The following is a 21,286-nucleotide window of genomic DNA, read 5'->3' as shown; positions in this document are numbered from 1 at the left end:
TTGAAAATAAATATGTATGTGTCAAAAACTACTTGATAAGCAGCCAAATATGAAGGAAGACACCTCCTAAACCACTAGTGTCTTAAATATATCATTGCACGGATAGAATGGCTGCTGTTGATTTGCAGCTAATCAGTTCTAAGAAGTAGATGACAGCAAGGTATTTTCAAGCATTTCTTTTGCAGCTGACTTGAATTTTGAATTATGAGAACAGACTTACTATTGGAAATCAACTATATAGAATGGTGTGCTATGATTCATACCTGGATGTTAAGGATATCACTTGCTTTAGCTGAGAAAGTCAGCCTTCATTGTGGAATTGTATTGTCATCATATCTGTGTGTAAAACATAAACAAAATAGAATATTTAGGAAATCATAGGCTAAGTTAATACAAAATAGTCAGCATTATCCAAATTGTTCTTTGCAAGAGAAGAATCATTTGTCTTAGGAAGAATCAAGCTAGGATTTGGGTAAGTGTGCCACTTTCTGCACATGGTTGGACTTTTGCCTTGAGGACTCTGTGTTCTTCTCAATAGTCACAAGGTTTTGTAATGAAAGTGCAATCCAAAACTCCTGCTGTTTATTTAGTGTGGGCTGTGAAGATATGCTGAAAGTATTTAACTCAACTCTTAATAAGAATGGACCTGATTCTCAGTAGGATATACTAAATAAGTTTGAGATCAGCATTAGTGATGTTTTTTATTTATTTATTTATTTTTGCTCCCATTCACAATTGGTCCTCTCCAGGTAGCCATACAAAATCAAGGATTTCAGCTCAGAATTCAATCTTATTTCCTCAGTGTATTAACACTCTTTCTTCTCTCTCTCTCTCCTTTTATTTTTATTTATGTACTTATTATTTGACAGAAAGAGTTAACAGCTCTATCTGTAGATAAATTGTACATAGAAAAGTATTTAAAGATGGAAAGACAGATGAATAAACAAGGAAGGGATAGGTATATGTATAGAAGTGTAAATAGGTGTTGGATGGGTGGATAAATAGATGATTGATAGATGAATAGACAGGTATATGCGATAGATAGATAGATAGATAGATAGACAGATAGATAGATAGATACATGATATATGTTAGGTGATAGATGATAGGTACATGTAGATGTTAGGTGAGAGATACATGACAGATATATAATAGATGATAGGTAGATAAATAGATAATGATATTTATTCTCTGTCTTGCCATAGGTGTATGTAAAATAAAAATGTATTCCATCTTTGAAAGTTATTAATATGTATGATGCTATTCTTTTAAATGTTATCTTCTGAGTTGGCAAGATAACTCAGTAGGTATTTGTCATGAGATCATAGGTCCTGAGTTTGAATTTTCAGGATCCATGTAAAAGCAATCATAGATGAGCATCTCTATAATCCCAGAATTCATGTTGTGATATGGGATATGGAGAGAAAGAATCCACAGAAACTCGGTCAATTCATATATGGCAGTAAATAACAGGTCCTGTGTTAAACAAAATGAAATGTATAGATTGACACCTGAGTTCCTCCTGTGTCTTCTACACAAACATTGTGGCATGTATTCATACACACACACACACACACACACACACACACACACACACACACACACACACACACACACACAAACACACACACACAAACACATACAGTCACAAGCATCATATAAACACATAAACACAAAAGATATAATAATAGTTTCTTCTTCCATTTGATAGAAAATAACATTTTCACAAGTACTTACATAACTTGCTAATATTCTTATATGCATATACAGTCAGACAGAGAGAACCAACAGAGAGAGGGAGGAAGAACGTTATGACATGACCAAATCAATTATTCCGTAATGGGATATCAGAGAAAGAACAATTTATTGAAATTCAAAGGTAATTTTCTAAAATCCTGTCTGATTCAGTGGATTCAACATTTGTCTCCTTAAATGTACATCATGATAGCTAACAAGCATTAAATGAATTCACAGTGTAGAGATTTTTTTTTGTCCATACTACAAAGCTTGAAGTACCAGAAGCAAGGAACATTAAATGAATCAAGGAAAATCATGTTTTCATTTACATACATAAACACGAAATATTTAAATTTCTAATTAACATTGAGATGTGTGTTTTGTGAATATAACTCAAATCAAATCATGGCTATGTGACTATCTATCTATGCATACATAACACACATATAAATGTAAACATGCATGTGCACATAATCACATAAGCATAATTTGTTTTGATTCACACACAATTACTTATAGTACTTATATCTTTAGATCTACTCAAACAGGTGGCATTTTAAATTTTTTAGCTATTCAATTCATCTAGTACAATTCCATGCAATTTTTATATAGAAAAATCCTGTTCTTTAGGAGAGCTCAAATGACCCAGCTTACAAATATGAGGTCTTACAAAACTCCAGATTGCAGAAATTTAAAATAAAAATAAGAATGCATCTCTTAACAGATGTCCTTGTTGTATGAATGAGCATCTTTTGGGCACTAGGGAAATGTCCAGAGATCTACAAGGATAACCCCAACTAAAAATCTAAGCAATAGTGGAGAGGCTACTTGAAATGCCCTTCCCCTATAATGGGATTGATAACTACCTTAAATGCCATTCTAGAGCCTTCATCCAGTAGCTGATGAAAGCAGAAGCAGATACCCACAGCTAAACATTGAGCTGAACTCCTGGAATCCAGTTGTAGAGAGGGAGGAGTGAAGAACAAAAGGGTCAAGACCAGGCTGGAGAAACCCACAAAAACAGCTGCTCTGAACAAGGGGGAACTCATGGAACCCAGACTGATAGCTGGGAAACCAGCACAAGACTGTTCCAGATCCTCTGATCATGGGTATCAGTTTGGAGTTCTGGGCAATCTCTGGGGCCTCTGGTAGTGGATCAGTATTTATCCCTAGTACACAAATGGACTAGCTCACTCCACATAGAGGGATACTCTCTCAGCCTAGACACACAGGGGAGGGCCTAGGCCCTGCTCCAAATGATATGACAGACTTTTAAGATCCTCCATGGAAAACCTCACCCTTCCTGGGGAGCAGAAAGGGGATGGGATAGGGGCTTGGTGGGGGGCAGGGGAGGCGGGGAGTGAAAGGGAACTGGGATTGACGTGTAAAACAAGCTTGTTTCTAGTTTAAATAAAAAAAAACCAAGAATAAAAAAGAATGAATCTCTTGGAATTACATTGAATCTATGTTCTTATTTCTGTTTTTTTTTCCAGCTATCAAGTCTTTGAAAGGAGGACTATACACATACATAAGCACATACACACACATGCATATGCACATACAAACATGTACATGTACACATAGGCATATGCGCATACACTTACACACACACACACACACACACACACACACACACACACACACACGCACGCACAGAAGCATGCATCCCCCTTTGTGTATTTTATTTTTTCAAATTTCTTCTCATTCTAAGAACTGCCTGTACCAAGGAGCTAATTAGCAAACTACTAAAAATAATGAAACTATTTTTGTCTCACTTTTTTTCACAACTTTTATCATCTCCAGTGATTGGAACTCAAAGCAAATTATGGCATTATATTAGAGAGAAAGCAAGAAAGTGAAAGATTGTTTAGAAAAAGATACACATCCGATTGCATTCATAAATTTTCAATATTTACCAAGGCAAATTGAGGCAAAATTTGTGCCTCAAGGATCATAAACAAAATGAAAAAGCTTTTCTAAGCAACTTCATATGTACTGAAATATAAACTGTGTATTAGTACAATACAATCCATATTTATTTTATTACACAAAGACCTAAGTGTCATTTGCCCAGCATTAGTGGTACAGCATGATTACATCTTCCTGGGAAGTCACCATATGAAACAGTTCAATATTACAAGGATATGGTGGCTTGAAGTCACCATTTCCAGTGACCTTCATACTTTTATGCATTTCATGGTATAAGAATATATTTAACTAGAATTTATTATCTATGAGAAAAATTCTGATCATTATTCCCCTTTACAAATAAGAAATAGTCATGAAAATTCAAATAAATTTAAATTATAAGTTGTTTGCATTTTCAAGCAAACATAACTGCCTATTATTTTATTTGTGTTCTATATATTTAATGCTCAGCTGAAAATAGAAGCAGTCTTGCAATATCCACCTTTAATTTTCAAAACTGCAGTCATCAATTTCAGGTTGTTAGTCTTTTTTACCCATGAGTGTCTTTTGATATGTTGAAAAGCCTAGAGAAGCTGCTACACTGATAATGGAAAAACCTTATACATTTTCATTGACATCAAGTTGCCACTGACATCACAGAATTGACAAGATAATGGTTTCCATGCAAGCTTTCATTGACACTATAACATCGGACTTGTCAGACACAATGGAAGTGTCTCTTACAAAATCCATTGGCATTAAAAATAGAGAAAAAGTAAATTCAGAGGGTTATGATAATATAATACTATGTCTCTTAATTACCCTTAAATTCATCTAGATCATTAATGAACTCCTATAGCAGATACCACCTTTCACACATACAAATGTGAGGAGGAGAACAGTGAGAAAATTGAAGGTGATGAGTATCAAGGCTATTGTGATCCATGCAAAAATAAACTTTATCCGGAGCTAACATTTATAGAGTATAATGTTCATTGTTCAAAACTGGGAACAGACTGTGGTAATGAGGAAATAGTCAAGAAACTCACACCACTTGGTATTTTAGGTTAATTGCTTTATTATTAATACAGGGAGGTTTCACATTAGCTCTGTATAATTAGATAAAATTATGCAGTGTTTGGTAATTGTAGCAAAATTCTGCAGTTTGCTACAACTTTGTGCTGAACCAATATAAAAAATAAAGGATTGCAATCCTTAAAAACAGACACATAGTTGGCATAAGCAAAACTAGAGGCAGAAGTTGATATATGACAGATTTTCATTATTTCTGGGAGGTAAAGCTAACTCAATTATATCAACACAACAGAATATTAAAAAGATATTTTTAAAAATATAGTATTTTGGGCTGGGGAGATAGCTCAATGTGTACTTGCTCTCAAATGTAAGGACCTGAGCCCAAATCCTTAGAAGCCAGCAAGTCTTCAATCAGAGAGCTACTAAGCCAAGGTGGGAAGTGGAGGCAGTAAGATTTTAAAAGCTTTTGGGCTTTGAGTTCACTTGGACTACACAGCAGCAAACACCCTATATCAAACAAGGTGGAGGGTGAGGACCAACACCCATGGATATCCTCTGACATCTACATGTGAACTGTGACATATGCTTGTACACACACACACACACACACACACACACACACACACACACACACACAAGCACGTAGGCACACAGGTACGCACGAACGCTCACTCGCATGCGCATACACACATGCATGCACAAAGAAAATATTTTTCATGTAATTGAAAGCATTTTCATTGATCAGAAGTTTATTTTCTTCATTTGTATGAACATTTTATTTCTGGATTACCTAACTCCATTTTATTCAATATGACTTTTTAGGAAAAGTAGCTTGGATGACTCTTTTCTCTGAATATAATTAAAACTAATAACCTTTAATCTCTATAATCTTCAGTGCATTCCATGTTTCAGACACCTCCCAGGAGCTAGCAACAAGGAAATAATCTAGTGATAGAGCTACGGAAGATTTCAGACTTCATTTGTATGGGGAAGCCTGAAGCTGAATGGGTAATTTCCTAATTCTTGTTTACTGGATGGTTCAAGGCTCTCCTGGAGAAATTAGATGCAATGACATCTCATAAGAAGATAACATGAATTGTTCTTGAAGGTGAAAGTTGCTTTTCATTGGGAAGAAATTTGTTCTGAAATCTGAAGAATGAGTAGATTAGCCAGTGCCTAGAGAGGAGGCATGAAAGCATACAAAGGAATGATTTATTTGAAATTGTCATGATAGAAAGTAAGAATATGGAAGACTGGGCTGGCATGCTGTGATCCTTTAAAAACACATTTATTTTTACTCTACATCTTGTATGAAATAGACTTAAGTGAAAACTATGAATACAGAGAAGCATCCACGTTGCTATAAATTGGCCACTGTTGTAAGCCATGACTGGTTTCGGATGTTACCCTGTGCTGTCATCCATCCAGTATTAACAGTATTAACATTTGCCCCCTTTAACACACACACACACACACACACACACACACACACACACACACACACAGAGAGAGAGAGAGAGAGAGAGAGAGAGAGAGAGAGAGAGAGAGAGAGAGAGAGAGAGAATTATTTGGTTTAGTTCAGAATATTTTTGAACACTCTCTGGTTCAGTTTTTTATAACTGAATTTAATTTTCAACTAATTGCCTCATTCATATTTTCACTTTATCTGTTCTATAAATTCCCATGTAAAGATGGCAGGTTGTTCTTCCAAAGCCATGTATCTGCAGTGGAAGACCACACTAATGAAGAGGACTTGTGTAGCCCTGCCCTCATAGAGCTTTACAGGGACCAGGCAAGTCAATGAAAATGCAGCAAGTAACAGTGTGGAAATGGCAAATGTTTTAAATATTTCTAAGACATAACTTATCTCCTTAGATGCAAGCACATAGGAGTTAATTCTGTAAATATGCTCTGTTAGGCACTGTATGGGGATGAAACTATGGAGGATACAGAACAGGAAAGCCGTGGCCTTCCCAATAGCACAGTTAGATTAAGTAGAATTCACTAACACTGCATACATCAATATGGTTCTACATGTCTCTCATCTTGCCCACTCCAAACTCCTTGTTGCTCCTTGAGCCTGCCATACTCATTTCCATCTCTGTGCTCTTCTTCTCCCTCTTGGCACACATTCTTCTAAATTATCTTTAGAATCATTCCTTCACTTCCTTATTTCTTTCTCCAGAGTCAACAGATTAGGGAGACAGTTAACTATCTCATCTATAATTGTACCCAGTCACCATATGATCCATCTCCTCTCTATATATATTAGATAGTTATAGTTAAAATATATATATATATGCTTTCTATGGTATATATAGAAAGTATTTAACTATCTAATGTCCTGTAAATATATATTCGATATATTCATTCCTATTTTTCTGTCTTTGTTTCTTGTAAGCTCTTTAAGATGAACAACACATTCTACAATGAGATCGTCATCACACACACACACACACACACACACACACACACACACACACACACACACAAACACACCACCACCACCACCACCACCACCACCATGACCACTACCACTGCCACCACCACCACAAGGGAGTATATTGTATACTAGACTTACAAACTATTTGAAAATTTGATTTCTTCTTGGAGTTGGTTAACTTTTTCTATACCATTAGACAAGCAAAATTTTACATTTAACATAAATAAGTAACCAACCATTGGGTGGAAAATAGAACTTGCTCAGGAATAAAAGATAATAAATTTACATTTTAGAGTTAACTTACAAGTTAATAGCATAAAGAAAATACATAAAAATATTCTCAAACCTCAACCATTGAGTCAATGTACACATTTAATAATTCCCATGCTAAAAACAGGCTCTTAGTGTAGGAACTTTTCTATTGTCTATCAATCAGTGTTCTACACACCTTAGCTTTCAGGTATCTACTCGATGGACTGAATCACTTTATACCTGGTTTTCCTTGGGGCTGACAATAGAGGTTCTTAGCATCTATTAGTAACTTAGATAAGTAGGAGAGTTGATACCTCATAAGGAACAACTGGCTCATGGGAAACAGAAACCAGTCCCTACATGTTTCTGACTTTCTCTCCCAATCGTGCTTCTATGAGTCTGGGTTTGTCGCTGAGGTAGTGTCTTGAAGACTCGGCCTCACTGAATCAGTAACTGCTTTCATTTGGTAGACACCAGATCCACCATGCCTTCCCTCACATAGATTTCCATTCTTCACAGCCAAACTAAATTGGGCTCACATCTTCTCCCTAGGAGTATATATATATATATATACACACACACACATACACACAGAGAGACACAAAAGCAAACAAACAAAAAACTCAGTAGCATAGAAACCACCCACTGCTGGATAAGATTCTGGGGATCCCATATTGATGCCTCATTTTTTTCTTTGATCATACATATCAAAAGCTCTATTCTATCAATCAATTCTTCTATATATAATATGGATTCAATGGGAACATAAACTTTGTGTTTCTTGCTCATTACCTTATATTGAATAAATGTTAGTATACCATTGGTATGAACTGTGAGTCCACACACCTCACTATCAGTATTCAGACAATTGAACACCAAGCTGTTTCTAACTTTGCCTATTTTAATCTCCTATGGTTTTTCAGCAAAATATTGGTTTAAACATGTTATAATTTCCATATTTTTAAAATGATGTCTCTAGGTCAAAGGATGTGTAGTTTAGGAATATTTTGCACACAATTGATATCTAATTTGAATAAAAATGCATGTCCTTCTATTCATTTTCTTTCAGTAGCGATTCTAATGAACCATACACTTTCTTAACTGTGGAGGAAAAAAAGACAAAAGTAAGTTCACCTGTTTCATTGGTCTAAAACCCTGTGCTTTGGTGGGGTGACAAGGAGAGCTGATGAGAGGCTCAAATCAATAAATTCAGAAAAAATTATATATGTCTGTACAAAACTTTAAAATCTTTGCAGCTAAAAATGGTTCCTATTCCTTAAAAAAAATCCGTCCTCTCACTTCCTTGCCCCTCAGTAATGTACTTTTCATGTCTTAGAACTTAGCAACAAATCACACACTTTATCCTGTGATAAACTCAAAATACACTGATGTTTCCACTTTAAACCATGGGCAAACTGACTCCAGGGTGGTTTTCTAGTAATAAAAGAAATCCTGGCAACTCTTGACGGTTCTTCCTGCCTAGAGCAACCTCATCTCTAGTAGCAGTTCAAAGATTAGCAAGACCTACATTTGAAGCTGAATCTGTGCTTCTCCAGATTTTTCCATGTCTTCCAATAATTGAAGTACCATACTTTTTGTGCACTAGATTATCTCCTCGTAAACTGTGGACACCAACAGTAAGCAAGTTTAGTCCGTCCCTTGTTAGTAAAGACAGCAAGCTGCTCTAGATAGATCTAGAGAGTCATCAGTTTCATAAATACAGACACACAGGGAATCAAAAAAAAAATAAAACCTTTATCATTCATGAAACTAGTCAGCCCTTCATCTGAATGAAAGAAAAAACCACACTCGGAAACCTGTTTGCTTCAATGGATCTGAGTTCCCCCATAGAGACTACTGATAAGTGTGTCTTCAAGTTGAAATTTGGATGACTGCTAATGATGAATATTTAATTAACCATTTAATAAGTAAATGTAAATTATTATATTCCAGAAAATAAGCCAACATCCTTTAGCATTCTATTTAAATGTATATATGTGAGAAACACAAACACACATACACACAGAGTCACAGAGGAGACAGACAGAGGTGTGTGTGTGTGTGTGTGTGTGTGTGTGTGTGTGTGTGTGTGTGTGTGCGTGTGTATGTACATGCACACACAAGTGAGCACACGAGAGCGCCCATAGTTGTGCTTCCTCATATAGCTGAATGTGGATGCAGAGGTTAATGTTAAGATGTCTTCCTAAATCACTTTCACCTTTCCTTTGTTATGAAGTTCTTTCACTGAGCCTGGAGTTCACTAATTAGGCTAAACTGTGAACTTAATCCCACAGGATGCTCCAGTCTCTTTTTCCCAGGGCTGAGATTGCCAGGTGTGGAGCATCATGTCTGGACATTGTGTGAATGCTGGGGAGCCAACCTCAGGTGTTGCACAGCAAGCCCTTTACCAAATGAAGCCTCAGTCTTGATTACTGTGTTCCAAAGCATCATCATTGAGCACATCACAAATAGTTTGAAAATTTACTTTTCTTATTTCTTATATTTGATAATGTCATTTTTTCTTTGTAATGACATATAAAGTACTTTAAATAGAATGTTACAGCTTTGCTAAATAGTTCAGTTACATGTGTCTCTTTTAATGAGAATAGTAGGATCAGAACACTAACAGTTGAAAAAAATCATCCCGTATCTAAGAGAAGGACTAGTGTGTAAATCAGATGGTATAGTGCAGGTGTAAACAACAGTTCTACCCATTGCAAAGAGCAGAAGACTGAAATAAACCCTTCAGTGTAGTATGCTTTAATAAACATTGTGTAAAATTTAACTGACATTTCTAAAAGCATGTATTAAAAGGAAAACTATGCAATTCAGGCGAAGGACAAATCCAAAGCTGTCTCCGGTATAAATATGTTCAATTTGATATTTTCAGTCTGTGTCTATGTGAGAAAAAAAATTCATGTTCAATTGCCATCTATAAATTTCTGTGTGCCTATTGACACAGTATGTAGATGTCCTTGGCCAGCCAAACTGCCAAGAAGAAAAGAAAAACAAAACATGCTTGCCTATACATGTGATGAAACACTCACTGCAAACCCTCTCAAAGACCTGTCTGTCTAATCAAAACAATTCTCCAAGGTTGAGAGAATATATATATATATGTATATATTATATATATATATAATATATACATATATATATCACATTTCTTAATCTGTATCTACTGGAATATAATAGCATATGAATTTGCACATAAATAATTTAGATCAAACGCTTTCAATTATGTTTCTCTCCAAAGAATAGTATACGTTTAGGGTAGACATTGGGAAGGGCATGAAGTACCACAAATTTGTTCTTTCATCTTAAAAAATAGCCATAGCCTTACCTTTTCTATCTGAAACCACAGAAGATTCCATTGTTATTAAAGCAATCCTGTTTTCTCCTACATCTGTAAACATTTGGTGTTGGCCAGTACCCAGGAATTGATATGCTGAATCAGTAGAACTGTTACATGCTACTGATTCATTGCCAGCTCTCAGACTCACCTCTGTGGTCAAATATCTACATTAATCTCAACTTCATTTTTAAATACAAAGATTATTTGCTTTGAGCTTTTACTTTATTCCTCAATGACAGAGTCCAATTAGACTAGGCTTTAAAAAGTGGTGCATTGCTTTAAAGATAATCATTCTCTTTGGAAGACTGATTCCATCCATATACTGTTGGCAGCATAAAATAGATTATTGTCAGTCTCAAAAGCCACCATGTATCCAGAATCATAAATGATCTTCATTTCCTAAATCAATACATCCCTTATGCACATTTTCTTGAAAATGTCAATTGTACATATTTAGATTTAACAAATACTTTACTTGAGCTCTTTTCATCTCCTTTGATTACTGGAGATTGTCCTGACATCATGGGGAGATGTATAAAGACAAATATTAAATGCCTCACTAGACCATCATGTCAGTAGCACTTTTGAATGAGCTTTTTGATATGAAGCCACTTGATAACAGTACAGTTTCTCCCAGACCTAAAGTGGACTTACATTCCATCGACATTTTAGCACTTCGTTGGAACACAAGCATTTTTTGAGAATTACAAGGTTTTTTTTTTCGTAATTGAAAGTAGATTTTAAAATTATAGTAGTTGTTAAATACGAGGAGCTAAATTTTCACTTGTATGCCTTAAGCTGTTATTTGGAGCCGAATCGAGCAGGCAGTTTAACAAGCAACAGGAAATGTTTAAAAGCACCAAGATCATTATCCAGTAAAATTAAATCTCCAAACCAAAGGGCTGAACACTCAATCCATGGGAATTCTTCAAGTGAAACTACTATCAGCCTCAAGAACACAACTATACAGGTAAAGCCATACACTGTACAGGTAAAGCCACACATCTGTATGGGGAAAACTATTAGATATACTGGACCATCTGGGGAGAGAAGAGCAATTCAAGCTGTCCCCAGCCTGAGCAGTGGTGTGTCCTCCTCTCAGCAGGTTCAGATGAGTGTGACACTGTGAGTTCAGGGGTAGGGTAGGGGGGGTGATTATTCTATGTTCATGTACATTGTACATTGAACACTTCTTTACTGGACCTGGGGTTAGGTGTTAGAATGTCTTCCTGACAGTGACAAATGGGCAACATGCTTCTGCATCCAAATCCCATAAAAGTGGCCTCTGGAAATGACCACATCCATATCACTGAAACCTTCCAACATGTTACTTTACTGGGGGAAAAAGACTGTAGATATACTAAGATAAGGGATATGAAAAGGTGGGTCTTTTTTGAATTACCTAGTTGGGCTCAATAATGATGTCCCTAAAAAGGAAAAGTCTTGAAGGCATTGTGTACAGAGAAAGAGAGATGAGAAAGTACAGAAGATATCATGTGGATAGCTCTGAAAATAATAGGACATGTAAGTCAAGAAATACATGTGGACCCTGGAGTATGGTATGAACACTAGAATGATAGTACCAATTCAAGAAGGGTTGGCCATGCTAGTTCCTGGGTCTCTTCACCAGGGAGATATTTGGCCCTGAGAACTAGGAGAAAGTTGTTATAGTTTTGTTGCAAAAGTAGTGGAAAGTGAACACACTGGTTTTTATGGAAACATAAAGAGATCCAGCTAACATTCCATGAGCATTTACCCAATATCTGTGATGATAACTCTTTCCACCAGCCACCTGAGTTCCGCCTCCAGGTTAGGGCCCCCAATTAACATATAGAGATTAATATTATTTACAATGCTGCTGGCCCATGACTAGGATTTCCTATTTGCTAGCTCTGTCTAAAGTATCAACTATAACCATTAATCTATATATTTTATATAGACTTATCTAGGATGCCTCTCTTCCTGGGATCACATGTCGACTTCTCTCCACTGCATTTCCCAGAATCCTCCTTCTCTCTTGGTCCTTCCTAACTTGCTTCCCTATTGGCCAACAGTGCTTTATTCACTAACCAATAAAAGACAAATATACACAGAAGGACTTCCCCCATCAAATACCTGCACACCATGCACAGCAGTGACCAAGGTGGTCTTTACACTACCCCCACTCAATTTACTTCCAACTGTAGACCTCTAAACTCATAGTCACAGAGTACTTACTAAGAATTTACAATTGTGAATTCTTTCTCAGCCTCTAAGAGATAAAAATTCTTTCAGTCTCTTATCCTTTTACACAACAATGTCTGTGTCAGGGCCATGAAATGTGTGGCTTTGAATTACAAACATCAATGGGGGATTTCCACCTCTATTTCCCACTGCCTCTGGGAGATTCAGTCTAATATGGTAAAGCACACAATAACTTGTATAGGAGCCCTAGCTGTAGTGCCCAAGGAGCCTCCCACTAATACACTCCTGTAATTCTAATTCAGTGCAGTACTCAAAACTCTTCTTCCCTCCTACTTTCTCATAGTGAGGTTGAGATCAATCTATTTCCTACTTAAACAGTCTTAGCCTCACTGCAGTAATCTTGAATAAAGCTTCCTTAATGGAATAACTCCATCTGGTGCAAGTTTTCTTTGACAGCTCAGAGAGCATGTGGATTCACATTAGACAAATTTGATTTGAGGTTGCAGTCACTATGGTGTGTTTTCAAACTTCTCCTGTCCTCTCTGTGCTCACGTGAGAGGGGAGTAACTGGAGGATGGAAAGATAGCTCAGTGATTGTGAGTATGAAGACCTGAGTTTGGTTTTCAGCACCCATTTAAAATGACAGGGGTGGTAGCCTGCACTAGTAAAGCTACAGATATAAAAACAGGTAAATTATATACCATGTCTCATTAAATAAGGTGGATAGCTCTCAAGGAATGAAACCTAAGGTTGATCTTTGTTCTCCACACAAACACACATGAAAATCAAAAAAAAAAAAGAAAGAAGAAAGGAGGGAGGGGTGATGGGGAATATTCTTCTGTGTATATGTTTGTCTCCCTGGTTAATGAATAAAACACTGATTGGCCAGATAGGATGATAGGTAGGGTTAGGAGATGAGGAGGATTCTGGGAAGTATAGGCAGAGAAGAGTTGTCTTGTGAGCCGAGGAAATGACATAGCTGGGCAGAAACTGCCACTAGCTAACCATAGAGGTCTGGGGATCTCTACAGACATGAAAGAAGTGATGTAGCTGAGCAGTAACAGTATATAAGGAGGGACAAACAGGGAATTGCTGTCTTCTCTGAAGAGATGTAGAAGGCAAAGGAGTTGCAGGTCCAGCATTCCAGGTAAGCCAAGACCACATGGAAATACCTAGATTGATGGAAATGAGTTAATAATTAAGTCAGAGCTAGCCAATAAGGAACCATAGCCAATGGCCAACAGCTTTATAATTAATATAGATTCATGTGTTTATTTGGGGCTCAAGGGCTGTAGGACCAGGTGGGACAAAGAGGGCACATTCCAGAGGGGAGGGGAGCAGAGGGGAAAGGAGAGGAGGGAGACCAGTCTCACCTTGTGCTCACCCTAATTGAGTGAAATAACCTCAGGCTTTCTCCACATTATTCTTGAATTGGATTTTATTTAATCCCACATAAAATCTCCTTGCAGCTATGGGTCTTCTAATCTAGCCACACTATATCTTCCCTATACTCCTGTAAAACCTTTTGAACAATTCTTGTGTTATATATTTGGCAGAAAAAAAACAAATAAGGACCTGAAGCCTGTTGGTCTTTTTTGGTGGCCCAGATGCTCCAAACACAGAACATCTTCCGAACCCCACACCCAGAACTAGTCCCCAAGCCTTCAGGATTGGTTTATTTAATTTTCCAAAATCAAATTCAAGTAAAAAGGCATTGGATATCTAGCTGATAGTGTGCTCATCCACTGAGATCTGGTTGTATCTTTGTGAATTCCCCATGCCAAGTAATGGAAACACCCAGAACATAGTAAATACTCAATGAAAGATGAACAAGTACAGTGTATAGAGTCTGGTTATTCATACAAATGAATGGTAGGGATGGTCCACAGAAGACTTGATAGTTTAAAGAAAGCCATGGGCATAAAATATCAAAATAGCAGACATTTGTATGATGCATTATCTTCTATTCAGTGTGTTTGCCTAAATCATCTATGGTAGTATGTCAATAACATTAGCATTCTAATACATACTCAAGAAGTTGAAAATCAAATTAATTTAATATTCATCTATGTGTTTATTTAGATGATTAAACATTTTTCTTCATTGCTAGAGATTAAACTTTGAGTCCCACACAAGCTAAGAAAGTGCTCTACAGCCCAGCCTCAACCACAGACCTTAGGTGTTTGTATTTGATCATACAAATATTATATGTATCTAAAATTAAACACATGGGCACTACAATATTTCAGTGGGTAATGACACTTGCTGACTAAGCCTGGCAGCCTGAGAATTTCCAGAATAGTGGAAGAAAAGAGATGACTCCCTCATGTTGTCCTTTGACCTCTACATGCCTCGACATGTGTGCACATGCAAAACAACACATGAGATTAAAATTTAAACAAACAATATTAAATATGTGTCCCTGGAGTTCTTAAGATTTGTTATGTAGCAAAGTAGTGGAAAATAACCCTGGAAAGGCAAAAAGAAGAAGCAATGTTTTTCCTGCCTTGAACTATGAATTGTGGATGGAATGCAAATTTTCTACATAACAATTAAATGATCTCTAAGCCACTTGTTTCTTACCTAGTGTAAGCCTTTGACAAATGTTTGCCTGACTTTCAAATTCTCTCTTCAAGGATGTGATGTTAATAGCAATTTTATAATTGTATACAATTGGCCCTGAGAGTTAGCAGTTATATTGTCAGGAGCTCATGTGATAATGTCAAGATCAGTGTGGGAATGTTGAAGACATTTTATTGTTACTATTTTTAATTGGGTCTAGGAAGAGTCACGAAAACAGGGACCATTTGGCCATATGAGAACTTGCTGGTCTTTTCTGTTATTGTTGTTTATTTATTTATTTATTTATTTATTTACCATGTGAACATGTATGTGCCATAGTATGCATGTATAGGGAAGAGGATAGTTTGCAGGAGGTGGTTCTTTCCACTACATGGGTTCCAGCTATCATTTCCAAGTATTGGTAGCAAGCACCCTTTTTACTCCTGGGTCATCTCACCAGGCCAGAAATCACTTGGCTTTGTATCATACTTGATTTGCATATGTAACTGGGTATTTTGGTGATGTTAGTGAATGATCTACCTATGACCAGTTTTTAGCACTCCATTAAAGTAACCACAGCAGTTGTTTTCTTTGAAAATTTTTTTTTTAATTTTATTTTATTTTATTAGTTCTAGTTAGGGAACAAGCTTATTTCAAGTCCCTTCTCCCTCTCCCTCCCCTCACCCCCAAACTTTCTCCCCCACCCCCAGCCCATCCCCCCAACCCCATCCACCCACTACTCCCCAGGCAGGGTAGGGCCCTCAACGGGAGCTCAGCAAAGTCCACCAAGTCTTCCTATGCTGATCCTGGGCCCTTCCCCATGTGTCCAGGGCCAGAGTGTAACCCTTCATATGGGATGGGCTCTCAAAGTCCCTTTTTGCACCAGGGAAAAATACTAATCCACTACCAGAGGCTCCCTGGAGTGCAGAGGCCTCCTTATTGACATCTATGTTCTGGGGTCTGGATCAGTCTTGTACAGGCCTCCTGGACAGCATCTGGGGTCGATGTGCTCTCCCTTGTTCAGGCCAACAGTTCCTGTGGGTTTCTCCATCCTAGTACAGACCCCTTCGTTCTTCATTCCTCCCTCTCTTCAACTAAATTCCCGATTTCGGCTCATTGTATATCTGTGGATGTCTGTCTCTGTTTCCATCAGCCACTGGGTGAGGGCTCTAGGATGGCATAAAGAGAAGTCATCAATCTCATTTTAGGGGGAGGGTTTTTAGGTTATCCTCTCCACCATTGCCTGGATTGTCAGATCGTGTCATCCTTGTAGGTCTCTGGAGATCTCCCTGGTTCCTGATCCCTTCTCGGGCCTACAGTGGCTCCCTCTGATATCGTTTCTCTCATCTTGCTCTCTTTCCTCTATTCTTCCCCCAACTCAATGTTTCTGCCCCTCCATTTCCTCTCCTCTTCTCCTCTTCTCTTGCTCTTATTGTAGCAGCTCCTTCCCCCCCCCACCCTCATGCCCCCAATTAGTTCGGGAGTTCATGCCATTTCCATTCCTGGGGACCATTTAACCCTTAGAGTCCTTCATGTTTCCTAGTTTCTTTGGTGAAGAGCATTATATACTGGTAGTCTTTTGTTCTATGTCTAAAATTCATATATCAGTGAGTACATACCTTGCTTGTCTTTTTGTGACTGGGTTACCTCACTCAGGATGGTTTCCTCTAGTTCCATCCATTTGCCTGCGAATTTCAAGATTCCATTGCTTTTTTCTGCTGAGTAGTACTCCATTGTATAAATGTACCACATTTTCTCAATCCATTCTTCAATAGAGGGGCATCTAGGTTGTTTCCAGGTTCTGGCTATTACAAACAATGCTGCTATGAACATGGTTGAACATATGTCCTTGTTGTAAGTACATGCCCTATTTGGGTATATACCCAAGAGAGGAATGGCTGGATCTTGAGGTACACTGATTCCCATTTTTCTGAGCAACCGCCATACTGATTTCCAGAGTGGTCTTACAAGATCGCACTCCCACCAGCAATGGAGGAGTGTTCCTTTTTCTCCACATCCTCTCCAGCATAGATTGTCATTGGTGTTTTTTATTTTAGCCATTCTGACAGGCGTGAGATGGTATCTCAGAGTTGTTTTGAGTTGCATTTCTCTGATGGCCAATGATTTTGAGCACTTTTTAAGTGTCTTTCAGCCATTTCAGATTCCTCTGTTGAGAATTCCCTATTTAGTTCTGCACCCCACTTTTTAATTTCGTTGTTTGGTGTTTTGGTGGCTAGCTTCTTGAGCTCCTTATATATTTTGGAAATCAGTCCTCTGTCAGATGTGGGATCGGTGAAGATCTTTTCCCATTCTGTGGGTGGTCGTTTTATCCTACTGACTGTTTCCTTTGCCTTGCAGAAGCTTCTCAGTTTCAGTAGGTCCCATTTATTAATTGCAGACCTCAATGTCTGTGCTTCTGGCGTAATGTTCAGGAAGTGGTCTCCTGTGCCAATTTGTTCAAGGGTTGTTCCCACTTTCTCTTCTAGAAGATTCAGTGTGGTTGGATTTATGCTGAGATCTTTGATCCATTTGCACTTAAGTTTTGTGCATGGTGACAGGTATGGATCTATCTGTAATTTTCTGCATGTCCGAATCCAATTGTACCAGCACCATTTGTTGAAGATGCTGTCTTTTTTCCATTGTATAGATTTAGCACCTTTGTCAAAAATAAGGTATCCATAGGTGCGTGGGTCGATATCAGGGTTTTCAATTCGATTCCATTGGTCTATCAGTCTATTTTTGTGCCAATACCAAGCAGTTTTCAGAACTATGGCTCTATAGTAGAGCTTGAAGTCGGGGATGGTGATGCCTCCAGAAGATCCTTTATTGTAAAGAGTTGTTTTGGCTATCCTGGGCTTTTTATTTTTCCATATAAAGTTGAGTATTGTTCTTTCAATGTCTGTGAAAAACTGTGTTGGGATTTTGATGGGGATTGCATTGAATCTGTAGATTGCTTTTGGCAGGATTGCCATTTTTACTATGTTAATTCTACCTATCCATGAGCATGGGAGATCTTTCCATTTTCTGGTATCTTCTTTAATTTCTTTCTTTAAGGTCTCAAAGTTCTTATTGTACAGGTCTTTCACTTTTTTGGTTAGTGTTACCCCCAGGTATTTTATGTTGCTTGTGGATATTGTGAAAGGTGATGTTTCCCTGATTTCTTTCTCATTGGATTTATCATCTGTATATAGTAGGGCTACTGATTTTTTTGAGTTAATTTTGTATCCTGCTACCTTGCTGAAGGTGTTTATCAGCCGTAGGAGTTCCCTGGTAGAGTTTTTCGGGTCACTAATGTAGACTATCATGTCGTCTGCAAATAGTGAAAGTTTTACTTCATCCTTTCCAATTTGTATCCCTTTGATCCCCTTTTCTTGTCTTATTGCTATAGCCAGAACTTCAAGTACAATATTGAAGAGATATGGAGAGAGTGGACAGCCTTGTCTTGTTCCTGATTTTAGAGGAAACGCTTTGAGTTTCTCTCCATTTACTTTGATGTTGGCTATTGGTTTGGTATATATTGCCTTGATCATGTTTAGATATGTTCCTGTTATTCCTGTTCTCTCCAAGATCTTTATCATGAAGGGATGTTGGATTTTGTCAAAGGCTTTTTCAGCATCTAGTGAGATGATCATGTGGTTTTTCTTTTTAAGTTTGTTTATATAGTGGATTACATTGATGGATTTTCGTATGTTGAACCATCCTTGCATCCCTGGGATAAAGCCTACTTGATCATGGTGGATGATTTTTCTGATATGTTCTTGTATTCGGTTGGCCAATATTTTGTTGAGTATTTTAGCATCGATGTTCATGAGGGATATCGGTCTGTAGTTCTCTTTCTTAGTCATATCTTTGTGAGGCTTGGGTATCAAAGTGATTGTAGCCTCATAGAAAGAGTTTGGCAATATCCCATCTGCTTCTATTGTGTGGAACAGTTTGAGGAGTACTGGAATTAGCTCTTGTTTGAATTTCTGGTAGAATTCTGCAGTGAAGCCATCTGGCCCTGGGCTTTTTTTGGTTGGGAGGCTTTTGATTACTGCTTCTATCTCATTAGGGGTTATAGTTCGATTTAAACTGTCTATCTGATCTTGATTTAATTTTGGTAAGTGATATTTATCCAGAAAGTTGTCCATTTCCTTTAGGTTTTCCAATTTTGTGGAATACAGGTTTTCAAAGTATGACCTAAAGATTCTCTGGATTTCCTCAGTGTCCGTTGTTATGTCTCCCTTTTCATTTCTGATTTTGTTAATTAGCATGCTCTCTCTCTGCCTTTTGGTTAGTTTGGCTAGAGGCTTGTCTATCTTGTTGATCTTCTCAAAGAACCAACTCTTTGTTTCATTGATTCTTTGTACTGTTTTCCTAGTTTCTACTTTGTTGATTTCGGCTCTCAGGTTGATTATTTCCTGGCGTCTACTCCTCCTTGGTGAGTTTGCTTCCTCTTGCTCTAAAGCTTTCAGTTGTTCTGTCAATTCTCTAATGTGACTTTCCTCCAGTTTCTTCATGTGAGCACTTAGTGCTATGAACTTCCCTCTTAGCACTGCTTTCAGGGTGTCCCATAAGTTCGGGTATGTTGTGTCTACATTCTCATTAAATTCTAGAAAGTCTTTGATTTCTTTTTTTATTTCTTCCTCAACCAAGGAATGGTGCAATTGGGAGTTATTCATTTTCCACGTAAATGTAGGTTTTCTGCAATTCGTATTGCTGTTGAATTCTAGCTTTAATGCATGGTGGTCTGATAAGATACAGGGGGTTATTTCAATACTTTTGTACCTGTGGAGGTTTGCTTTGCTGCCAACTATGTGGTCAATTTTTGAGAAGGTTCCATGTGGCGCTGAGAAGAAGGTATATTCTTTTGTGTTTGGATGGAATGTTCTATAGATATCTGTTAAACCCAGTTGTGTCATAACTTCTTTCAGATCCTTTGTTTCTTTGTTAAGTTTCTGTCTAGTAGTTCTGTCCAGTGGTATAAGGGGGGTGTTGAAGTCTCCTACTATAAGTGTGTGTGGTTTTATGTGTGGTTTGAGCTTTAGTAATGTTTCTTTTACAAAAGTGGATGCTTTTGTATTAGGGGCATAGATGTTCAGGATTGAGACTTCGTCTTGATGGACTTTTCCTGTGATGAGTATGAAATGCCCTTCTTTATCTCTTTTGATTGCTTTCAGTTTAAAGTCTAATTTGTTAGATATTAGTATTGCTACCCCAGCTTGTTTCTTGAGCCCATTTGATTGGAAAATCTTTTCCCATCCTTTTACTCTGAGGTATCGCCTGTCTTTGAATTTGAGGTGTGTTTCTTGTAAACAGCAGAAGGATGGATTCTGTCTTCGTATCCATTCTGTTAGCCTGTATCTTTTTATGGGTAAGTTAAGACCATTGACATTCAGGGATATTAACGTCCATTGTTCATTGGTTCTTCTTGTTTTGGATTTATTGTTGGTGGTATCATTGCGTGTGGATTTTGCCCTTCTGTTTCTTTTTGTGTTTGGTGAAATTCGATTAACTACTGACAGTGTTTTTGTGAGTGTAGTTATGTTCGTTGGGTTGGAGTTTTCCTTCCAGAGCCTTCTGTAGTGCTGGATTTGTTGATATGTATTGTTTAAATCTGTTTTTGTCGTGGAATATCTTGTTTTCTCCATCTATAGTGATTGAAAGTTTTGCTGGGTACAGTAGTCTGGGTTGACATCCATGCTCCCTTAGTGCTTGTAGGGTATCTATCCAAGACCTTCTGGCTTTCAGAGTTTCCATTGAGAAGTCGGGTGTGATTCTGATTGGTTTGCCTTTATATGTTACTTGGCCTTTTTCCTTTGCTGCTCTTA

At 37.6% G+C, this 21,286-nt stretch overlaps 1 long non-coding RNA gene across 7 annotated transcripts in view; it reads left to right on the top strand.

Moving 5' to 3' along the window:
• LOC113833491 overlaps positions 1–21,286 on the top strand; it is a 51,901-nt gene that overhangs the window by 11,725 nt on the left and 18,890 nt on the right. For 2 of the 7 annotated variants that reach the window (XR_004772050.1, XR_003481212.2), the window contains exons 2-3: positions 8,445–8,499; positions 11,529–11,700. The exons of 2 other annotated variants lie outside the window; for them this stretch is intronic. This is a non-coding gene — a long non-coding RNA (uncharacterized LOC113833491). Of the gene's footprint in view, positions 1–5,632; positions 5,689–8,444; positions 8,500–11,528; positions 11,701–21,286 lie in introns of those variants that run through there. 3 more of the 7 variants (XR_004772048.1, XR_004772052.1, XR_004772051.1) reach the window with 3 other exon arrangements.

Source organism: Cricetulus griseus (genome assembly GCF_003668045.3).
Source record: "Cricetulus griseus strain 17A/GY chromosome 1 unlocalized genomic scaffold, alternate assembly CriGri-PICRH-1.0 chr1_0, whole genome shotgun sequence".
NCBI lineage: Eukaryota > Metazoa > Chordata > Mammalia > Rodentia > Cricetidae > Cricetulus > Cricetulus griseus.
Note: the sequence above shows the minus strand (reverse complement) of the source record. Positions and strands in the feature narration are given on the sequence as shown.